This window comes from Cherax quadricarinatus, chromosome 42, assembly GCF_038502225.1.
Source record: "Cherax quadricarinatus isolate ZL_2023a chromosome 42, ASM3850222v1, whole genome shotgun sequence".
Lineage (NCBI taxonomy): Eukaryota > Metazoa > Arthropoda > Malacostraca > Decapoda > Parastacidae > Cherax > Cherax quadricarinatus.
Genome location: NC_091333.1, coordinates 15,085,253 through 15,107,429, shown reverse-complemented (window position 1 = coordinate 15,107,429; position 22,177 = coordinate 15,085,253). Strand labels below are relative to the sequence as shown.

The 22,177-nt window shown below is 41.2% G+C and overlaps 1 protein-coding gene across 1 annotated transcript in view; it reads left to right on the top strand.

Annotated features, from left to right (window-relative positions):
- Window positions 1-22,177, top strand: part of LOC128695710 (cilia- and flagella-associated protein 58-like) — a 123,880-nt gene that overhangs the window by 58,536 nt on the left and 43,167 nt on the right. The gene's annotated exons all lie outside the window — the stretch shown is intronic.

Genomic DNA, 22,177 nt, shown 5'->3' with positions numbered 1-22,177 from the left:
TTACAGAATTTGGTTATTGTGTGGTTTACATGTAGTAAAATAATAATTACAGAGTGTACCACTAGAACGCCTAGCATGGCTAGGCATTTCGGGCAGACTTATATTAAATCTTAGGTTTAAAATGTTACAGAATTATGAGATAAGTTGGTATTATGGCTAAGTGACTAAATACTAGTTGTGAGTTTAGCAATGTGAATGTTTTTGTTTTGGCATTATACATAGTTTCAGTATTGGAGTATCACAGGCCAACTTTTGACTAGTTAAGATTCATTATTTTGAGATTGAGATTGATATTTCTGTTTATGGTCAAATGGGTGAGTGAGTGTAAGTGTGAACCACCAGGTGGTATTCGTATTATTAGTTGACAGGGTGTATCAGGGAGATAAGATGTTTTCTGATGGTAGTTTTGAAGGTGATGAATGTGTCTGCAGTTTTGGAATTTTCAGGTAGGGTGTTCCAGATTTTAGGACCTTTGACATACATTGAATTTTTGTAAAGGTTTAGTCGGACACGGGGAATGTCGTAGAGATGTTTGTGTCTGGTGTTATGCCTGTGGGTTCTGTCACAACTATCAAGAAAGCATTTTAGGTCAAGGTTGATATTGGAGTTTAAGGTCCTGTAGATGTAGATTGCACAGTAGTAAGTGTGGATGTACTGAACAGGGAGTAAGCTTAGATCTATGAAGAGTGGGGGGGTGTGTTGCCAGGGATGGGATTTAGTGATTATTCTTACTGCAGCTTTTTGTTGGGTTATTATTGGCTTTAGGTGTGTTGCTGCAGTTGATCCCCAAGCACAAATAGCATAGGTGAGGTATGGATATATAAGTGAATGGTATAGTGTGATAAGGGCAGTTTGCGGCACGTAGTATCGTATCTTGGAGAGGATCCCAACCGTTTTGGATACTTTTTTGGTTATGTGTTGGATATGGGTGCTGAAATTCAGGTTGTTGTCAAGGTATAGGCCTAAGGTAAGATTTGAAATATGCAAGCGCATGGCCTCTTATACCATAATGGTCAAGTTTGTGGAGTAGGATGCCGTGGTCTACTGTGTCAAAAGCTTTTCTTAGGTCAATAAAAATTCCTAGTGGATATTCCTTATTTTCCAATGCTGTGTAAAGCAGATCTAGCATTTTTATAATTGCATCGTTAGTGCTTTTGTTTTTCCTGAATCCAAATTGGCAGGGGTTGAGTATGTTTTGTGACGTTATAAATGAATATAGTCTCCTGTGCACGAGTTTCTCAAAGATTTTGGATAGCAGTGGTAAGTTTGATATTGGCCTGTAGTTGTTTAAATCTGTAGGGTCACCACCTTTATGTATTGGTGTAACCCTTGCCGTCTTGAGTAGTTTCGGGAAGGTGCTAGCTTCTAGTGACTTGTTAAAAAGCAATGAGATAGTATGCGAGAGGACATGGGCCACTCTCTTGTACAATAATGGTGGGACATGAGACAGATTCCCTGAGTTATTTTTAAGTGACTTTATAATCTCGGTGACTTCTGTGGGCTCAGTTGGAGCAAGATAGAAGGAATTTGGGAAATTCCCATCTAGGTAGTCCCCGGCATGGGCATGGGTATGTGGGATTTTATTGGCGAGATTAGAACCTATGGTTGAGAAGAAGTCGTTTATCTTGTTAGCTGTGTCGGTGGGTTGCAGTGGTGTTTCATTAGGTTTAGTTAGGACATTCTTGTTTTTTTTTTAGTTTGTGGGTCCCTAGAATCTGAGAGAGTGTTTTCCAGGTATTTTTTATATCTCCTCTTGTGTCAGTGAATCTACTGGAGTAGTATAGTTGTTTGGCTTTCTTTATTACTTTGGTGAGGACTGATGAATAGTGTTTAAGAATATCTTTGTGTATTAAGCCCTGTCTATATTGCTTTTCATATTGGTGTTTCTTATCAATGGATTTCAGAATGGTGCTGGTTAGCCATGGGCAACCAAGCCGTTTGTTTGTGATGTTTCGTTTTTATAGGACAATGTTTGTTGTATAGTCTAAGTAGTTTGTTAAGAAAAATGTCTGTCCAGTCGTCAATACCATTGGCCTTGGAGAATTCTGTAGGCCAGTCAACAGTCTTTAGGTCAGCTGTGAACTTCCTTATTGAGGCCTCATCATGGAGTCTAAATGAGACTTTGTTGTATTCAAGTGGTGGTTTACTAATGTTTGTCAAGAGGAAGGTAGGGTAGTGGTCTGTAGTGCTATCTGTGATTATCCCTGATTTAAGGGGGGCTAGTATATTGGTCCATATGTGGTCTATTATGGTTGCACTTGTTTCAGTGAGCCTGGTTGGTTTAGTTATTGTTGGTATGAGAAGTGTGTTGTTCATATTGTTGATGAAATCAGTTACAGGCTGATCATCTAGTAGGCCAAGGTTGATGTTGAAGTCTCCAGCTAAGAGAAGGTGGAGCTTATTCATTTGTCTGTTTGTTATTAGTGCCTTTAATTTCTCACTGAAGTTTGGGATGTTAGTGTGGAGTATCCGGTAAATGGCACCGATTGTTATAGGCGTCTTAAGGTTTTTTACGGTAAAATTAGCAAAAATGTATTCTCCATATTCATCACTAAAGCAATTGGTGCTGATACAAGATAATTGGTTAGAGTAATAGATTGCAATACCACCCCCAACTTGGTATGGTCTGCAGTTGTGGATTGCTGTGTATCCTGGTAGAGGGTAGATATCTATTGTGTCCTGTTTTAGCCAGGTCTCGGTAAGAATAATGCAGGAGAAGGGTGTCTTTAGTGATTCAAGGAGTGCCAGGAGGTCATCATAGTGTTTGCTTAAGGACCTGATGTTGTAGTTAAGTACTGATAGACTTTTATCATTGTTTAGGATAGTGCTGGCTTGTGATGCTGTGTAGTTAAGGCAGTTACTTTCCAATAGGTTTTGATTGTGTGTCAGATTATGTAGGTTTAGATCAGGGTCAACGTGATCAATCATCTTCTAGGTTTAAATTATGGTTATTTATATCCTGAGTTGTGTGTTGAGTTTTAGTACTGATATCTGTAGTGGTGGGAAGTTTGGACAAGTATATAGCTATAGCATTTTGGTCATGTAGAGTATAGTCACTAATACACATAATGAAGTTGGTGTTGTCTATGTGTTGTGCTGGAATGAGCTAAAGTACAACTAGGTATAAACTAATAATATAAAACAAATTAAAAATAGCACAAGACTCTCACTTGTAATTGCACTAAGGTCTAATGTAATGACTTCGGTATAGTCTATGTATTGACCTAGAGTGAGCAATAGTACAACTAGGTTTAATCTAATAATGTAGAAATACAAATTAAAAATAGCACCAGGCTCTCACTAGTAATTACACTATGGTCTAATATAATGACTTTGGTACTGACTATGTATTGAGCTAGAATGAGCTATAGTACAACTGAGTTTAATCTAATGATATAAAAAAGGCACAAGACTGTCAGTTGTAATTGCACTGAGGTGTTATATAAGTTGTTTACAAGAATTAGAGTATAACTAGATTTAAATTGACAAGATAAAATATACAAGTTAAGGTAGCAAAAGAATAAAAAAAAGTAGAAAAAAAAATATATATGAGGTAGTTGGTACTAGTTAGCAAAAGATAGTTAAGGGCCTTGAACAATAATATAATTGAAATATACACTAATTGCACACACAATATAGTCACTAAGATATGAAAACAATCTTCGAGTAGGACTTACAATATAAACTTATAATATAAAAATACAAATTGAAATGGTACTTGCAATTGCACTAGAGTCTGGTATAGGTTGTTGACAAGATCAAGAGTATAACTAGATTTAAATTGACAAAATAAAATTCACAATTAAAGTACCAAAAGAATAATAGTAAAAAATAACAATGGTAATGTCTTGGTTATAATATGATAGTAAGATGGTAGACAGGTACACAGGTACACAGGTACAAAGGATAATATAAAGGTTGGAGTTGAATATACAAACTTGAAAATTTGGCAACAAAATGTTATGGGAAGTATAAAATAATGTTTAATGTAAAAAAGTAAAATTGACTGGTAGTAAATATGGTGTTTAATAAAATTTTAGTAAGTAATAATGATTACAAAAAAAAGTGAAAAAGTGATGTTTATTTCATTCAGTATTGCACTGGTAGTTATACTTGAGGTTATTTGGCAGTACAAGGTAATTAAGAGTACTCTAAGATAGTAAATGTGGTATTAAAACAGATAAAGGTAATTAGATAAGTAATGGTTATTAAATGTCAAAAATGTTGAGAATAAATTGAAATTACAGTAAAAATGGTAATTATTAATTTTAGTAAGTAATATCAATTGATAGTATTTAAAAAAAATGAGGTAGTAATATGGATAGAGAAAGTATCAATTCAGCTAATGTTTAAGCAAACAATAGTAAATAAGAAAATTACATAAGGTGACTTACGCTTACTAGTAAAATCACAAAATGAGGTAGTTGATTATTTAATTACTAAGAGATTGTACAATGTAATTTGAACAATAATGGAGCAAAACATACACTACACTACGTAGGCTTTTAGGTTGGACATTGTTTAGTTATTCTCTGTAAGATTAGTATCCCTGAGAAATCTTGATAGATCATTCTCGTTCTTGATTGTGTACAGTTGACCTACATTTGTTTTCCTAACTAGAATTTTCCCATCCCGTGTGAAGCATTGGTGTATTGTGTCATTATTCTCCCGCTTAAGTTTTCTGACTATACAGGAGGTTCTGACGTTTTTTGGTAAGACACTCGTTTATGTATACCTCTTTCTTTACTTTAATAGATGCAATAATTAAGTCTTTTTTCCTGTCATGTGAGTGGAATCTAAGCATAACACTTTTTCTATGGGATCCTAGTAACCTGGCTTCTTTTATTTCTGACTCTGGTACTGTAACTTTTGTTTGGTCCTTTATGATCTGCAGAGTAATTTCTTTACTGTTTGTTTGGTTCATATCACTGGGAAAAAGTGGACTGTTAACTATTACTGCGTCCGATAGTTTATCTTGTTCAGTTTTATCTTCTTGGAGAGCAAAGTAGTCACTGAACTGGTTATCTAAGTTGTTCTTCCATTCTTTTACTGCTTCTTCAACCTTTGTATTAAGAGATATTATTTGTTGGGTATGGCTATCTATGACTGTCTGGATGGTCTTGCCACAGTTAGTCATTCCTGGTGTTGATAACTTTTGTTCAAGACTGAGGATTTTGTTCTCGAGTTGTGTCATCCTGGTGTCTTGTTTTGTTAGCGTCTCTCGAAGGTTCATATTTTCAATAACTAAGTTGGAGATGCATGTCTTTAGGGTATCTGGATTGTTGGTTATACCTGAGAGACTACTTGGTAGGTTGAATCCGGGGAAGAGAGGGGAGGATGGGCTGGTGGCAGCCATGTTTGTTGTTATTGTTGTGGTGTCGCCTTGAGTGGTGGTGAGTGGGGTGGTTGCTGGGCCGGCGTCCTCCTGACTACACTTGTTGAATAGTTGATTTTTCGGTGTTTTCTTGCTGGCCTTGGTGCTCTTTCCTCTTAGATTGCGCCTCATAATACTATAGGAATTGTTGTAGTTAAGAAGTTGTAGTTATACAAAGTTTAGGGTTACGTTGTTCGGCTGGCAGCGGGGTGTTGCTTTCGGTTTGTGGGCAGTCTTCCTTTGATCTCTATTATTTTCGATTTGTAGGTTTCACTGTTGGTAATCTTTGGTCATTCTGGGTGCTACGTTGGGTAGTGCAGTTTTGCTTGTAACTAGGTCATCATAGGAGCATTGGTAGCTCTGATAGTTGGATTATTATTATTATAAGGGGAAAAGTACGGAGCTTGGAGGTCGCTGCTGCCGCTGCCGAGTGCCGCTGCCGAGTGCCGCTGCTTCCCCTGGAAAGTGCTTCTTAAACTCGAGCTTTGAACTGGTCGATGCCAGTACTGATTTTGATGTGCTTTAGGTAATTTATTAAAATTATGTTACACCATAATTTATTTTTTTTTTTTTTGCTACTGGCGTCATAGATTGGGTATCACTAAGCATATTGTTTATAGGCTTTTGTACACTTATACAGCAGTTGTTGTAGACAAGTAACAGTTATAGGCTGACACTGGTGTTAAATTATGTAGATTCAGAAAGTTTATTTAGGCACAGGTACAAATAAGTACAATTATCATACGTATTACGTAGTGTAAATTGCGTAGGATAACCCAAAAAGTCAAAGTGACTCATTTTCATTGGGGTTTTGATTTTCATACTTACACTGGTGCTAAATATGCTCAGGCAAGCTCATTCAAACCCCTGCACAGAAGCCCTCCAAACTTTCCTCAGCACTGGTGAACACTCCTCCAGATGGATCGAAAAGACTGGAGCCGACCTCCGCATGAATCAGATACATGATCTATGTCAAGTAAGGCAACAGCGGCACTTCTCCGCTCCATGGAATATTACCCCATTCCAAACTACCATTCCTCCATTTCCCCCCAAACTACTTCTTAAATCACAACCAAAACTTCGCCTTGAAGCCAAACATGAGGCCTTAAGCTGTATTGATAACTTAGTCACACAGCACACACTCTCGCAAATTATTTACGTTGATGGTTCTGTTCACCAATCCACTGGTGCAGCTGGTAGTGCTGCTGTTGTCGTACAGAGTGATGGCTCTCTTAAAGAAATTGGAGCACGCATCAATAATTGGGCCTCTACCCTTCAGACAGAACTGTTTGCCATACTCCTTGCACTGAAATGCATCTATGTATCAAAGATTGACAGTTTAATTGTAACTGATTCTCTGTCATCCATAAATGCTCTCAACTCATTAAGCATAAATTGTGGCATGCTTGTGTCAGAAGCCAGACACAGGTATGGTAGGATTGTGGACAGTGGAGTCAGAGTGCACATGCTGTGGATTCCATCTCACATTGGTCTTCAGATGCATGATAGAACTGATAAATTGGCTAAGCTGTATGCTTTCAAAGAGGGAGTAGATTACAATCTTGGCTTGTCAGGTAGTAGTTTGAGAACAATAATACGAAAAGAACTTCAGCTGAATTTTATGGACTTAAGGCTCAGGGAGATTGACACCAGTGAGTCCATCTATCATCATTCTATCATGCAGGAGGAGCCACATGTCTATGGTGCATCCAACAAAATAAGCAGACTCTTGGAAGTCACTACCGCCCGGCTCCGGCTGGGTTACAAGTATCTTTGGCAGGTTAAATCACCACCACCAGATGTAGACCAAACGAAATGTAAACTTTGCCAGATGGATTATTGTCACACCCTGCGTCATTATTTACTGGAGTGCGATAAAATTAATGAATTTAGAAACAACTCACTCAGAAGTGTTCAAGAAATGGCTAAGTATTTTATCCACAGTGGTATATTACAGACCATTCTGGAGAAATACCCTGACTTTGCTAGCTGTAAATAAAGCATTACCACATATGTGCATGTGTGTGTGTGTGTACTCACCTAGTTGTACTCACCTAGTTGAGGTTGCGGGGGTCGAGTCCGAGCTCCTGGCCCCGCCTCTTCACTGATCGCTACTAGGTCACTCTCCCTGAGCCGTGAGCTTTATCATACCTCTGCTTAAAGCTATGTATGGATCCTGCCTCCACTACATCGCTTCCCAAACTATTCCACTTACTGACTACTCTGTGGCTGAAGAAATACTTCCTAACATCCCTGTGATTCATCTGTGTCTTTAGCTTCCAACTGTGTCCCCTTGTTACTGTGTCCAATCTCTGGAACATCCTGTCTTTGTCCACCTTGTCAATTCCTCTCAGTATTTTGTATGTTGTTATCATGTCCCCCCTATCTCTCCTGTCCTCCAGTGTCGTCAGGTTGATTTCCCTTAACCTCTCCTCGTAGGACATACCTCTTAGCTCTGGGACTAGTCTTGTTGCAAACCTTTGCACTTTGTGTGTATGAGTGTGTGTGCGTGTGTGTGTATGAGTTTGTGTATGTGTGTGTGTGTGTGTGTGTGTGTGTGTGATTATGTGTGTGTGTGTATGAATTTGTATGTGTGTGTGTGTGTGAGAGAGAGAGAGAGAGACTCAGCAATCAACATTTGCACCAATAACTCACTACAGTTGTGACCGGGTGTGGAAGTGTGAATTGCTCATTACTCTAAAATTTGTTCATGATTGCAGCCATGTATACACGTACGTAACCATTCTTACAGTATTCATTACCTTTGTAACTTGTGAGTTCATTACCTTTGTAACCTGTGAGTTCATTACCTTGTACCTAGTTCAGCCATCAAAACTTTGGAGCCCGGTCCCTGGACCCATTGTGTACCTCTGTAATCTGTAAATACCTTTGTAACTTGTCATGATTGTGACTAGACCTACCTGGAGTTCATTACCTTTGTAAACTGTGAGTTCATTACCTTTGTAAATTGTGAATTCATTACCTCTGTAACTTGCTCAGCTATCAAAACTTTGAGGCCCAGTCCCTGGACCCATTATGTACCTCTGTAATCTTTTGACTACCGCCCACAGGATGGGTATGGGGTGCATAATAAACATATTAAACTAACTAACTAACTGGTGCTAAATTATACAAAATTTAAAAAAGATAATACGGAAAAGTTAAACGTGTGTTAATCTAATCTAACAGTTCCATGTTCGTGATATATATGATATATATATGATATATATATGATATATATATATATATATATATATATATATATATATATATATATATATATATATATATATATATATATATATATATATATATATATATTACAAAGTAGAAGTGATGCAAGGAGGGAAGAGTATATGGAGAAAAAGAGAGAGGTTAAGAGAGTAGTGAAGCAAGAGAGCAAATGAGAGTGGGTGAGATGTTATCAACAAATTTTGTTGAAAATGAGAAAAAGTTTTGGAGTGAGATTAACAAGTTAAGGAAGCCTAGGGAACAAATGGATTTGTCAGTTAAAAATAGGAGAGGAGAGTTATTAAATGGAGAGTTAGAGGTATTGGGAAGATGGAGGGAATATTTTGAGGAATTGTTAAATGTTGATGAAGATAGGGAAGCTGTGATTTCGTGTATAGGGCAAGGAGGAATAACATCTTGTAGGAGTGAGGAAGAGCCAGTTGTGAGTGTGGGGGAAGTTCATGAGGCAGTAGGTAAAAATGAAAGGGAGTAAGGCAGCCGGGATTGATGGGATAAAGATAGAAATGTTAAAAGCAGGAGGGGATATAGTTTTGGAGTGGTTGGTGCAATTATTTAATAAATGTATGGATGAGGGTAAGGTACCTAGGGATTGGCAGAGAGCATGCATAGTTCCTTTGTATAAAGGCAAGGGGGACAAAAGAGAGTGCAAAAATTATAGGGGGATATGTCTGTTGAGTATACCTGGTAAAGTGTATGGTAGTTATTATTGAAAGAATTAAGAGTAAGACGGAAAATAGGATAGCAGATGAACAAGGAGGCTTTAGGAAAGGTAGGGAGTGTGTGGACCAGGTGTTTACAGTGAAACATATAAGTGAACAGTATTTAGATAAGGCTAAAGAGGTCTTTGTGGCATTTATGGATTTGGAAAAGGCGTATGACAGGGTGGATAGGGGGGCAATGTGGCAGATGTTGCAGGTGTATGGCGTAGGAGGTAGGTTACTGAAAGCAGTGAAGAGTTTTTACGAGGATAGTGAAGCTCAAGTTAGAGTATGTAGGAAAGAGGGAAATTATTTCCCAGTAAAAGTAGGCCTTAGACAAGGATGTGTGATGTCACCGTGGTTGTTTAATATATTTATAGATGGGGTTGTAAGAGAAGTAAATGTGAGGGTCTTGGCAAGAGGCGTGGAGTTAAAAGATAAAGAATCACACATAAAGTGGGAGTTGTCACAGTTGCTCTTTGCTGATGACACTGTGCTCTTGGGAGATTCTGAAGAGAAGTTGCAGAGATTGGTGGATGAATTTGGTAGGGTATGCAAAAGAAGAAAATTAATTTTAAAAGTGAATACAGGAAAGAGTAAGGTTATGAGGATAACAAAAAGATTAGGTGATGAAAGATTGGATATCAGATTGGAGGGAGAGAGTATGGAGGAGGTGAATATATTCAGATATTTGGGAGTGGACGTGTCAGCGGATGGGTCTATGAGGTGAATCATAGAATTGATGAGGGGAAAAGGGTGAGTGGTGCACTTAGGAGTCTGTGGAGACAAAGAACTTTGTCCTTGGAGGCAAAGAGGGGAATGTATGAGAGTATAGTTTTACCAACACTCTTATATGGGTGTGAAGCATGGGTGATGAATGTTGCAGCGAGGAGAAGGCTGGAGGCAGTGGAGATGTCATGTCTGAGGGCAATGTGTGGTGTGAATATAATGCAGAGAATTCGTAGTTTGGAAGTTAGGAGGAGGTGCGGGATTACCAAAACTGTTGTCCAGAGAGCTGAGGAAGGGTTGTTGAGGTGGTTCGGACATGTAGAGAGAATGGAGCGAAACAGAATGACTTCAAGAGTATATCAGTCTGTAGTGGAAGGAAGGCGTGGTAGGGGTCGGCCTAGGAAAGGTTGGAGGGAGGGGGTAAAGGAGGTTTTGTGTGCGAGGGGCTTGGACTTCCAGCAGGCATGCGTGAGCGTGTTTGAAAGGAGTGAATGGAGACAAATGGTTTTTAATACTTGACGTGCTGTTGGAGTGTGAGCAAAGTAACATTTATGAAAGGGTTCAGGGAAACCTGCAGGCCGGACTTGAGTCCTGGAGATGGGAAGTACAGTGTCTGCACTCTGAAGGAGGGGTGTTAATGTTGCAGTTTAAAATCTGTAGTGTAAAGCACCCTTCTGGCAAGACAGTGATGGAGTGAATGATGGTGAAAGTTTTTCTTTTTCGGGCCACCCTGCCTTGGTGGGAATCGACCAGTGTGATAAAAAAAATAAAATAATATATATAAAGAGAGAGAGAGGTATATTTCTCTCAGGTTATATATGCTGAAAGTTTACTTTAATCCCAGTTTTAGTATTTTTGTCTTGTGGCGAATAGGTTACATGTAAGTCGATAGGCTTCAAACCCCAAGTAACCACCATGTTCACTTCGATTTAACCTTTGTTTATGTAAACATAAATTAGTTTGTAATTTTTTTTAGATTCTTTTCAGAAGTTTAGAATGTGACTGTTGTGTTATGTAGTAACTCACGTGTAAATTAACCTAACATAAACCAGTACTGTCAACACACTGACTAGATTTTGAGTTCACAGTCTGTCCTACATGATACATACACCTGCACACATTTGGATGAACTCAGTTGGATGAGCAGTTGGATGAACTCAGTTGGATGAGCAGTTGGATGAACTCAGTTGGATGAGCAGTTGGATGAACTCAGTTGGATGAGCACAGTTGGATGAGCACAGTTGGATGAATACAGTTGGATGAGCACAGTTGGATGAGCACAGTTGGATGAGCACAGTTGGATGAGCACAGTTGGATGAGCACAGTTGGATGAGCACAGCTGGATGAGCACAGCTGGATGAGCACAGTTGGATGAGCACAGTTGGATTAGCACAGTTGGATGAGCACAGTTGGATGAGAACAGCTGGATGAGCACAGTTGGATGAGCACAGCTGGATGAGCACAGCTGGATGAGCACAGCTGGATGAGCACAGTTGGATGAGCACAGTTGGATGAAAACATTTGGATGAGCGCAGTTGGATGAGCACAGTTGAATGAGCACAGTTGGATGAGCACAATTCGCTGAGCACAGTTGGATAACCACACAGTTGGATGAGCACAGTTGGACGAGCACAGTTGGATGAGCACAGTTGAATGAGCACAGTTGGATGAGCAAGGTTGGATGAGCACAGTTGAATGAGCACGGCTGGATGAGCACAGTTGGATGAGCACAGCTGGATGAGCACAGTTGAATGAGCACAGTTGGATGAGCACAATTGGCTGAGCACAGTTGGATGAGCACAGTTGGATGAGCACAGTTGGATGAACACAGATGAGCACAGTTGGATGAGCACAATTGTATGAGCACAATTGGCTGAGCACAGTTGGATGAGTACAGTTGGATGAGCACAGTTGGATGAGCACGGTTGGATGAGCACAGTTGGATGAGCACAGTTGGATGAACACAGTTGGATGAGCACAGTTGGATGAGCACAGTTGAATGAGCACAGTTGGATGAACACAGTATGATGAGCATGGTTGGATGAGCACAGTTGAATGAGCACGGTTGGATGAGCACAGTTGGATGAGCACAGTTGGATGAGCACAGTTGAATGAGCACAGTTGGAGGAGCACAATTGGCTGAGCACAGTTGGATGAACACAGTTGGATGAGCACAGTTGGATGAGCACAGTTGGATGAGCACAATTGGATGAGCATGGTTGGATGAGCACAGTTGAATGAGCACGGTTGGATGAGCACAGTTGGATGAGCACAGTTGGATGAGCACAGTTGGATGAGCACAGTTGGATGAGCACAGTTGGATGAGCACAGTTGGATGAACACAGTTGGATGAGCACGGTTGGATGAGCACAGTTGGATGAGCACAGTTGGATGAGCACAGTTGGATGAGCACAGTTGGATGAGTACAGTTGGACGAGTGCAGTTGGATGAGCACAGTTGGATGAGCACAGTTGAATGAGCACAGTTGGATGAGCACAGTTGGATTTTCACAGTTGGATGAGCACAGTTGGATGAGCATGGTTGGATGAGCACAGTTGGATGATCATGCACAGATGGATGATCATGCACAGTTGGATGAGCACGGTTGGCTGAGCACAGTTGGATGAGCACAGTTGAATGAGCACAGTTGGATGAGCACAGTTGGATGAGCACAGTTGGATGATCATGCACAGATGGATGATCATGCACAGTTGGATGAGCACGGTTGGCTGAGCACAGTTGGATGAGCACAGTTGAATGAGCACAGTTGGATGAGCACAGTTGGATTTTCACAGTTGGATGAGCACAGTTGGATGAGCATGGTTGGATGATCATGCACAGATGGATGATCATGCACAGTTGGATGAGGACGGTTGGCTGAGCACAGTTGGATGAGCACAGTTGGATGAGCACATTTGAATGAGCACAGTTGGATGAGCACAGTTGGCTGAGCACAGTTGGATTGTCAAGTGGGTTTTTGATAACGTGGATGAGGTAAGAATACTCACGTAGGCTAGTAGTACGTATAATATAACGGAAGTATGGGTAGCGCCAACAGCCGACCTGCCTCTCTCTGCTCCCTATCTTCGACTGACTCTCAAAGTGCCTACGGGTGACGGGTGTTTGAAATCCTGCTATGGTCAGCAGCAATATGAATAATCAGTCAGTGATTCACACAGACGGTTGGTAGTGAGTCATCTACTGGTACACTGGTTACTGGTAACTGGTTACTAGGAACTGGTACTACTCCTGAGAGCTCGGCGACGCTAACGTATGTCGTCCCGACATACAACTAATACAAACTAGAGACGGCAGGTGTACGGCTTGGGCTGATTCTATACAATGTCAAAGTACACAACAATTGAACATTATAACATACATAAGTAGAATATTGGAATGGAAGCTTCTATAATTGAAACTGTAATGCAATACAAGGTATAATATAGCACAACTCATCAAATGAAACTCAACGTTGGGATTACACAATAGACCTGGAGTTTACCTGGAGAGAGTTCCGGGGGTCAACGCCCCCGTGGCAAGGTCTGTGACCAGGCCTCCTGGTGGATCAGAGCCTGATCAACAAGGCTGTTGCTGCTGGCTGCACACAAACCAATGTACGAGCCACAGCCCGGCTGGTCAGGAACCGACTTTAGGTGCTTGTCCAGTGCCAGCTTGAAGACTGCCAGGGGTCTGTTGGTAATCCCCCTTATGTATGCTGGGAGGCAGTTGAACAGTCTCGGGCCCCTGACACTTATTGTATGGTCTCTTAACGTACTAGTGACACCCCTGCTTTTCATTGGGGGGATGTTGCATCGTCTGCCAAGTCTTTTGCTTTCGTAGTGAGAGATTTTCGTGTGCAAGTTCGGTACTAGTCCCTCTAGGATTTTCCAGGTGTATATAATCATGTATTTCTCCCGCCTGCATTCCAGGGAATACAGTTTTAGGAACCTCAAGCGCTCCTAGTAATTGAGGTGTTTTATCTCCGTTATGCGTGCCATGAAGGTTCTCTGTACATTTTCTAGGTCAGCAATTTCGCCTGCCTTGAAAGGTGCTGTTAGCGTGCAGCAATATTCCAGCCTAGATTGAACAAGTGACCTGAAGAGTGTCATCATGGGCTTGGCCTCCCTAGTTTTGAAGGTTCTCATTATCCATCCTGTCATTTTTCTAGCAGATGCGATTGATACAATGTTATGGTCCTTGAAGGTGAGATCCTCCGACATGATCACTCCCAGGTCTTTGACGTTGGTGTTTCGCCCTATTTTGTGGCCAGAATTTGTTTTGTACTCTGATGAAGATTTAATTTCCTCGTGTTTACCATATCTGAGTAATTGAAATTTCTCATCGTTGAACTTCATATTGTTTTCTGCAGCCCACTGAAAGATTTGGTTGATGTCCGCCTGGAGCCTTGCAGTGTCTGCAATGGAAGACACTGTCATGCAGATTCGGGTGTCACCTGCAAAGGAAGACACGGTGCTGTGGCTGACATCCTTGTCTATGTCGGATATGAGGATGAGGAACAAGATGGGAGCGAGTACTGTGCCTTGTGGAACAGAGCTTTTCACTGTAGCTGCCTCAGCTGCCTCGGACTTTACTCTGTTGACGACTACTCTCTGTGTTCTGTTAGTGAGGAAATTATAGATCCATCGACCGACTTTTCCTGTTATTCCTTTAGCACGCATTTTGTGCGCTATTACGCCATGGTCACACTTGTCGAAGGCTTTTGCAAAGTCTGTATATATTACATCTGCATTCTTTTTGTCTTCTAGTGCATTTAGGACCTTGTCGTAGTGATCCAATAGTTGAGACAGACAGGAGCGACCTGTTCTAAACCCATGTTGCCCTGGGTTGTGTAACTGATGGGTTTCTAGATGGGTGGTGATCTTGCTTCTTAGGACCCTTTCAAAGATTTTTATGATATGGGATGTTAGTGCTATCGGTCTGTAGTTCTTTGCTGTTGCTTTACTGCCCCCTTTGTGGAGTGGGGCTATGTCTATTGTTTTTAGTAACTGTGGGACAACCCCCGTGTCCATGCTCCCTCTCCATAGAATGGAAAACGCTCGTGATAGGGGCTTCTTGCAGTTCTTGATGAACACGGAGTTCCATGAGTCTGGCTCTGGGGCAGAGTGCATGGGCATGTCATTTATCGCCTGTTTGAAGTCATTTGGCGTCAGGATAACATCGGATAGGCTTGTGTTAACCAAATTCTGTGGCTCTCTCATAAAAATTTCATTTTGATCTTCGACTCAGTCTGGTTAGCGGCTTGCTAAAAACTGAGTCATATTGGGACTTGAGTAGCTCACTCATTTCCTTGCTGTCATCTGTGTAGGACCCATCTTGTTTAAGTAGGGGCCCAATACTGGACGTTGTTCTCGACTTTGATTTGGCATAGGAGAAGAAATACTTTGGGTTTCTTTCGATTTCATTTATGGCTTTTAGTTCTTCCCGCGATTCCTGACTCCTATAAGATTCCTTTAGCTTAAGTTCGATGCTTGCTATTTCTCTGAACAGTGTCTCCCTACGCATTTCAGATATATTGACCTCTTTTAGCCGCTCTGTTATTCTTTTCCGTCGCCTGTAAAGGGAGCGCCTGTCTCTTTCTATTTTACATCTACTCCTCCTTTTTCTTAGAGGAATAAGCCTTGTGCATACATCGAGTGCCACCGAGTTAATCTGTTCTAGGCATAAGTTGGGGTCTGTGTTGCTTAGTATATCTTCCCAGCTTATATCGGTTAGGACTTGGTTTACTTGGTCCCACTTTATGTTTTTGTTATTGAAGTTGAATTTGGTGAATGCTCCTTCGTGACTAGTCTCATTATGTCGGTCTGGGGCTCCACACATACATGTCTGAACCTCAATTATGTTGTGATCTGAGTATATTGTTTTTGATATGGTGACATTTCTTATCAGATCATCATTGTTAGTGAAGATGAGGTCTAGTGTATTCTCCAGTCTAGTAGACTCTATTATTTGCTGGTTTAAATTGAATTTTGTGAGTTTTCATCAGAGCTGCCTTCTGGTGTTATTACTGCAACAATATTATTTGCTATATTCCTCCATTTTAGGTGCCTTAAGTTGAAATCCCCCAGGAGCAAGATGTTGGGTGCAGGAGCTGGAAGATTTTCCAGACAGTGGTCAATTTTTAACAGCTGTTCCTGGAATTTCTGGGATGTTGTGTCCTGAGGCTTGTAGACTACCACAATGACTAGGTTTTGGTTCTCGACCTTTACTGCTAAAACTTCCACTACATCATTTGAGGCATTAAGCAGTTCTGTGCAAACAAGTGACTCTGCAATGTACAGGCCAAACCCCCCCCCCCCTTTTTTTTTGCCTTTTCACTCTGTCACATCTGTATAGGTTGTAACCTGGGATCCATATTTCGTTGTCCAAGTGATCCTTTATGTGGGTCTCAGTGAAAGCCGCGAACATTGCCTTTGCCTCTGCAAGCAGTGATAAAAAAAAATTTGATCGATCGATCTGTATTCATGTGATCTACGGATTCTGAGGAAGGAATATATACAAAGAAAGAAGTGTTTAACTAGGAAGAAATGGATCTTACTATCTCTTACAACATGTAAGGATGGTTCAACAAATAGACCTTTTACTTTGCAGGAATCACTGTCAACTAGGACGTTATCACCATCTGGAACACTAGGAACAACAACAGACACTAGTGAGGGCACTAGCTGCGACAGAAACGTCTTTCTGAAGACGGCATGTGACATCAACAAGAGATGGCATTACTAGTTGCAAGTAATTGTTTTCCGACAAGACGTCCCCTGTGGAGAAACTACTACTTGAACTAGCAGACATTGCAGGGATAGGCTCAGAGCGTCCTCGGACACTTGAGGTAACTGGACACTATCTTGCAAATCTGAAGTTGCAGGAACACAGACAGGAGTGACAGGATCACCAGTGCCTGACCGCTTGGGTATGCTACTGGAAAATGCACTGGCCTGTAAGGACTTAATTTGAATGTCGTACTCTGCGGCAGTATGGCAGATCTCGGATCCAAGCTGGTAACCCCAAAATGGTACGATCAAGTCATCAATTTGGGCATGTCATCGATAAGGGTCGAGCACAATGCGTAAGTCTCGCATGGAAGCAAATCCCAGTAGAAGGTCACCAGGGAAAGTAATCTGGTCGACAACAAGGAAGGAAGCAGTGAAGTCTCTACCTTGGATAAAAAAAGTTAGGGAAGTCCGACCTCGGACACGCAGGTGAGAACCAGCTACTCCACTAAGGGAGGACACATGAGTCGGTTCTACGAGAAGGACATGTCGTAACTGCTTATCCCTAAACAAACTAGACCTGATAATATTGACTTGCGCACCAGAGTCCATGAACAAATGAACGGGCGCATTATGAACTGATGCTTGCACTATAGGGCCTATGGTTGCATTGGAAGTTATGTGCAAACAAAAAGGTGGATTGTCATCAGCAAAGATTTGTTCCACTTCATCCCCAAAATCATCTACGTCAGAGACATGTGAAGCAACATCATCAGCAGGATTGTCATTCTCGAGACTGCTTAAGGCTTCAAAGGAATTGTGAACGGGGATGGTGTACTCATTATCACATACTGTCACCATGGGACGGTTTGACTGGGGCGCTCGAATTCCCCCGAATTGGAAGAATGAGCCTGGTTCTGGTTATTTTAAGAACCACGATGTCTGTTTCCTCTACGGGTTTTGCGGTTGGAACGGCCACGGAAAGACCTAGAGTACTGAAGGTTGTAGAGAGCATTGCACTCAGATGTGTCATGTCCATGTATTCTATGATAAGTACAGTAGGGAAGATCTGACTTGTACTCATCATCAGCACGACGCCTCTTAGGGTGACTATCAGGACAATTAATTGCAATATGGCCACGGAAACCACAGTTGTAACAAGTCCGCTGACTATGGTTACTGAATGTACTATGAATACTACGAGGTTTATAATGACTCTGTACACTGGTCCTTGGTGATCGCTGAGATGGTTGACGACCACGATTTGTCGCTGTGGCACAAACAAGAGGTGGTGCAGACTGAGGCATAGGTGTGAAATTACTTTTGATACATGGGAAAGTACCCTGGGGGCACAAGGAACGTACATGATTTAGGGCTGTAAGGGGTTCCATCGTCAGTTGGGGGATTAGCCTCATAAGCACACACGGAAGCAGGCGGCATTAGTTCTTTGATTGCTCCGAAAGCTGCTATTTTAGCAAACGACGCTGTGGATGGTTTATCCTCGTCAGGGACAAAAGCTGAGGACTGGACAGCATTGATAAATGATGATAAAAGTTTGTCTAATCTAACAGCAAATGCACTCAATGATTCATTAGTCATGGGTGTAGCATTCACAAGTTCCCGAAGAACGACATATGGATCAGCTGTTTTTACTGGTACAAGGAAAGAACGAATCAGTTCTTCATATTGTGACCACTTAGTAAGATTCCTGAAGTCTCGCATTTCAAGGAGATCAACAACATGAACAGCAGCAGGGGACCGATGAAGAGCTTCTTTCGCAAGTCTGATAAGACTTTCCTCAGAAGGAGGACCGTTAGCTAGAGCATTAACACGAGAACGAATGGCAGTAAACCATGCTTCAAGACTATGTACATGGCCATTGAATAAAGGTAACGCATTAAGGGAATCATGAGTAAAACTGTAGTGTCTCAGTGTCTGGGTCGGTCTGTCAGTCGATAAGGAACTATGAGGACTGATGACAGAGCAGCAGTAGTCTGAGAGGTCTGAGTGTCGACATTCACTAAAGTATCACTTGGCGGTACGTGAGACATAATGGCAAAGAAGTTGCACAAGAATAAATAAGGCAAAAATAATGAACAATAAAAATGATATAAAATGTTAAAATTAAAATAAAAGAGATGCAACTAATTCTGCAGAATCAAAAAAATGTCTAAGATACACTGCAAGAGGAAGGACAACTCAATGTAAAGGACTGTTGGACAAGATAAAAAAAAAAGTACATTGAAATTTACAAGTAAAAATATTACTGGAGACTGAATTAAATGTAAAATGAGCTGTCTGTACTCTTGCTAATAAAGAAATTAACTAATAAAACTGTAAATCAATGTAAAAGTATAAAATAAAATCACGAGATTGTATGCAAAGAGAGATAACTGGGAAATTTAAATATTTTCTAAGAATGCATAAACAAAATTAAAATATAATACAAAAACAACATGAAGAAAAAAATAATAAAATGAAAAACAAGACTCAAACAATAATTAACTGAGAATAATAATACATAAAAATAACAATAAAATAAATAATTCACTGCAGAACAAGTGCAACAAAATAATTCACTGCAGAACAAGTGCAACAAAATAATTCACTGCAGAACAAGTGCAACAAAATAATTCACTGCAGAACAAGTGCAACAAAATAATTCACTGCAGAACAAGTGCAACAAAATAAGGTGCAGAAATAATCAATGCAGCAATAAAGTTACACTGGGAAAATGTAGGTTAAATAATAAAAATAAAAATATGAAGAAAAACTGATTGAACACTTTAACTCTTAATTGTAAATTAGACAAAACAATTTACTCAGAGTAAAGAAAACACTTTACGTTAAAAAAGAAATTGAAATTACACTAAGAGTGAATTTGTTCAAAGAAATATGAAAAATATGAATAAAATAAAACAAGAAACAAAACTGGAAGTGTAACACTTACAAGTGGCAGGGCACACAACACTTACAAGTGGTGGAGCACACAACACTTACAAGTGGCAGGGCACACAACACTTACAAGTGGCGGGGCACACAACACTTACAAGTGGCAGGGCACACAACACTTACAAGTGGCGGGGCACACAACACTTACAAGTGGCGGGGCACACAACACAAGTGGTGGGGCACACAACACTTACAAGTGGCAGGGCACACAACACTTACAAGTGGGGGGCACACAACACTTACAAGTGGCGGGGCACACACAACATATTCACTTATTCATTTTTTTAGTATATTCTTACAACAAAATCTTGCTGTGACTGATACGACAAAAATTGCTGGCAAAAATAATGGTAGACAAGTCTGCGAAAAGATCAGGGAATGAGACACTGCTGGCATACGAAAAAAAAGGTACACATAGAAATAAATGGATAATTTGGTATACGACAAATACTGGAGAATACAATGCTGAAAGAACACAAGATAAAAAAATGAATGAATTACTTCACACGGAGTGACTGACTGGTACACTACACAATAATACTACAGACAGAGAGTAGCATAAAAAAAAAACACAGATAAAAATTATGAGATGAGCGATAACACTGAAAAATATTGTAAAAATAATGAGTCAAAGAAACACTGAGTCTACACTGAAAACACAAGGCTTAGAGTACACAAGAAATTCACTGTAAATGTCTCACACACGCAAATGTCTTTAAATGCAGGAAAATGTCTCTAAACAGAAAATTCTCACTGAAGTCTGGAGAAGACGGGATGACTAGTGATGAGGGTAAGACGTCCTGTGCAGTGATGACGCCTCCTACACTCACACTGTCGTCGGAAGAAATGCGCTTTCTAGGTGAACTCACATAACTGGCTTTATCGTTGGCGCTCAGCTACAATCTCTTGACCAATTATGTGAGCCAAAGTACTAGGACTCGGTACAAGGGTGGAAAAAGAAAAACCCCACAGGTAGATGAGGTGGGTGGCGGGTGGTGGTTGTGGTGGTGGGCGCAGCAGAACAAGCTGGCCCTGTGCGCTCCCACTGCCACGCACTTCTCACCACGCACAAGGTAGCTTAACTAAATCACATTGCCACAGGGATGATGAAAACCACTCTTACCAGCATCCAAGCACAAGCGATATATGAGACAATACTTCAGAGGAACTTGCGTGGCTTACTTCTCTCTCTCAGCTGGGTTAGGAAGCTGGGCTGGCTGACTGGCTTAACCCACGAGAATGGCTGACTGGAAGACGTGTAACGATGCACACAGCATGAAAGAGCAGGTGGATGACAGGAGACAGGCTGGATGGTAGGCTGAGGCAGGCTGACTAGCGTTCACTTCCACTCCTGGCTTATTGACTGGCTTAATTGCAAAATCTGGGTCAACCCCTCGGAGATTGAAGCAATTAGCACACTAACTAAGCCAGGAAGCTTGAAAAACGGCTGCAACAGGCTTGCAGGCTGGAGTACACAGGGTGGTGTGCTGAGGGTAAGCTGCTAGCTGGAGGTGGCTGAGACAGTTCACCTCTGACCTGCCGGGACCCCACAAACAGTCTTCTAACGTCTGAAATACCCTTAAATCCACGCCCACACCGGTGTCACCATTTGTCAAGTGGGTTTTTGATAACGTGGATGGGGTAAGAATACTCACGTAGGCTGGTAGTACGTATAATATAATGGAAGTATGGGTAGCGCCAACAGCCGACCTGCCTCTCTCTGCTCCCTATCTTCGACTGACTCTCAAAGTGCATACGGGTGACAGGTGTTTGAAATCCTGCTATGGTCAGCAGCAATATGAATAATCAGTCAGTGATTCACACAGATGGTTGGTAGTGAGTCATCTACTGGTATATTGGTTACTGGTAACTGGTTACTAGGAACTGGTACTACTACTGAGAGGATGAGCGCAGTTGGATGAGCACAGTTGGATGAGCACAGTTGGATGAGCACAGTTGGATGAGCACGGTTGAATGAGCACGGTTGGATGAACACAGTTGGACGAGCACAGTTGGATGAGCACAGTTGAATGAGCACAGTTGGATGATCATGCACAGTTGGATGAGCACAGTTGAATGAGCACGGTTGGATGAGCACAGTTGGATGATCATGCACAGTTGGATGAGCACAGTTGGATGAGCACGGTTGACTGAGCACAGTTGGATGAGCACAGTTGTATGAGCATGGTTCGATGAGCACAGTTGGATGAGCACAGTTGGATGAGCACAGTTGGATGAGCACAGTTGGATGAGCACAGTTGAATGAGCACAGTTGGATGAGCACAGTTGGATGAGCACAGTTGTATGAGCACAGTTGAATGAGCACAGTTGTATGATCATGCACAGTTGGATGATCATGCACAGTTGGATGATCATGCACAGTTGGATGAGCACGGTTGGCTGAGCACAGTTGGATGAGCACATTTGGCTGAGCACAATTGGCT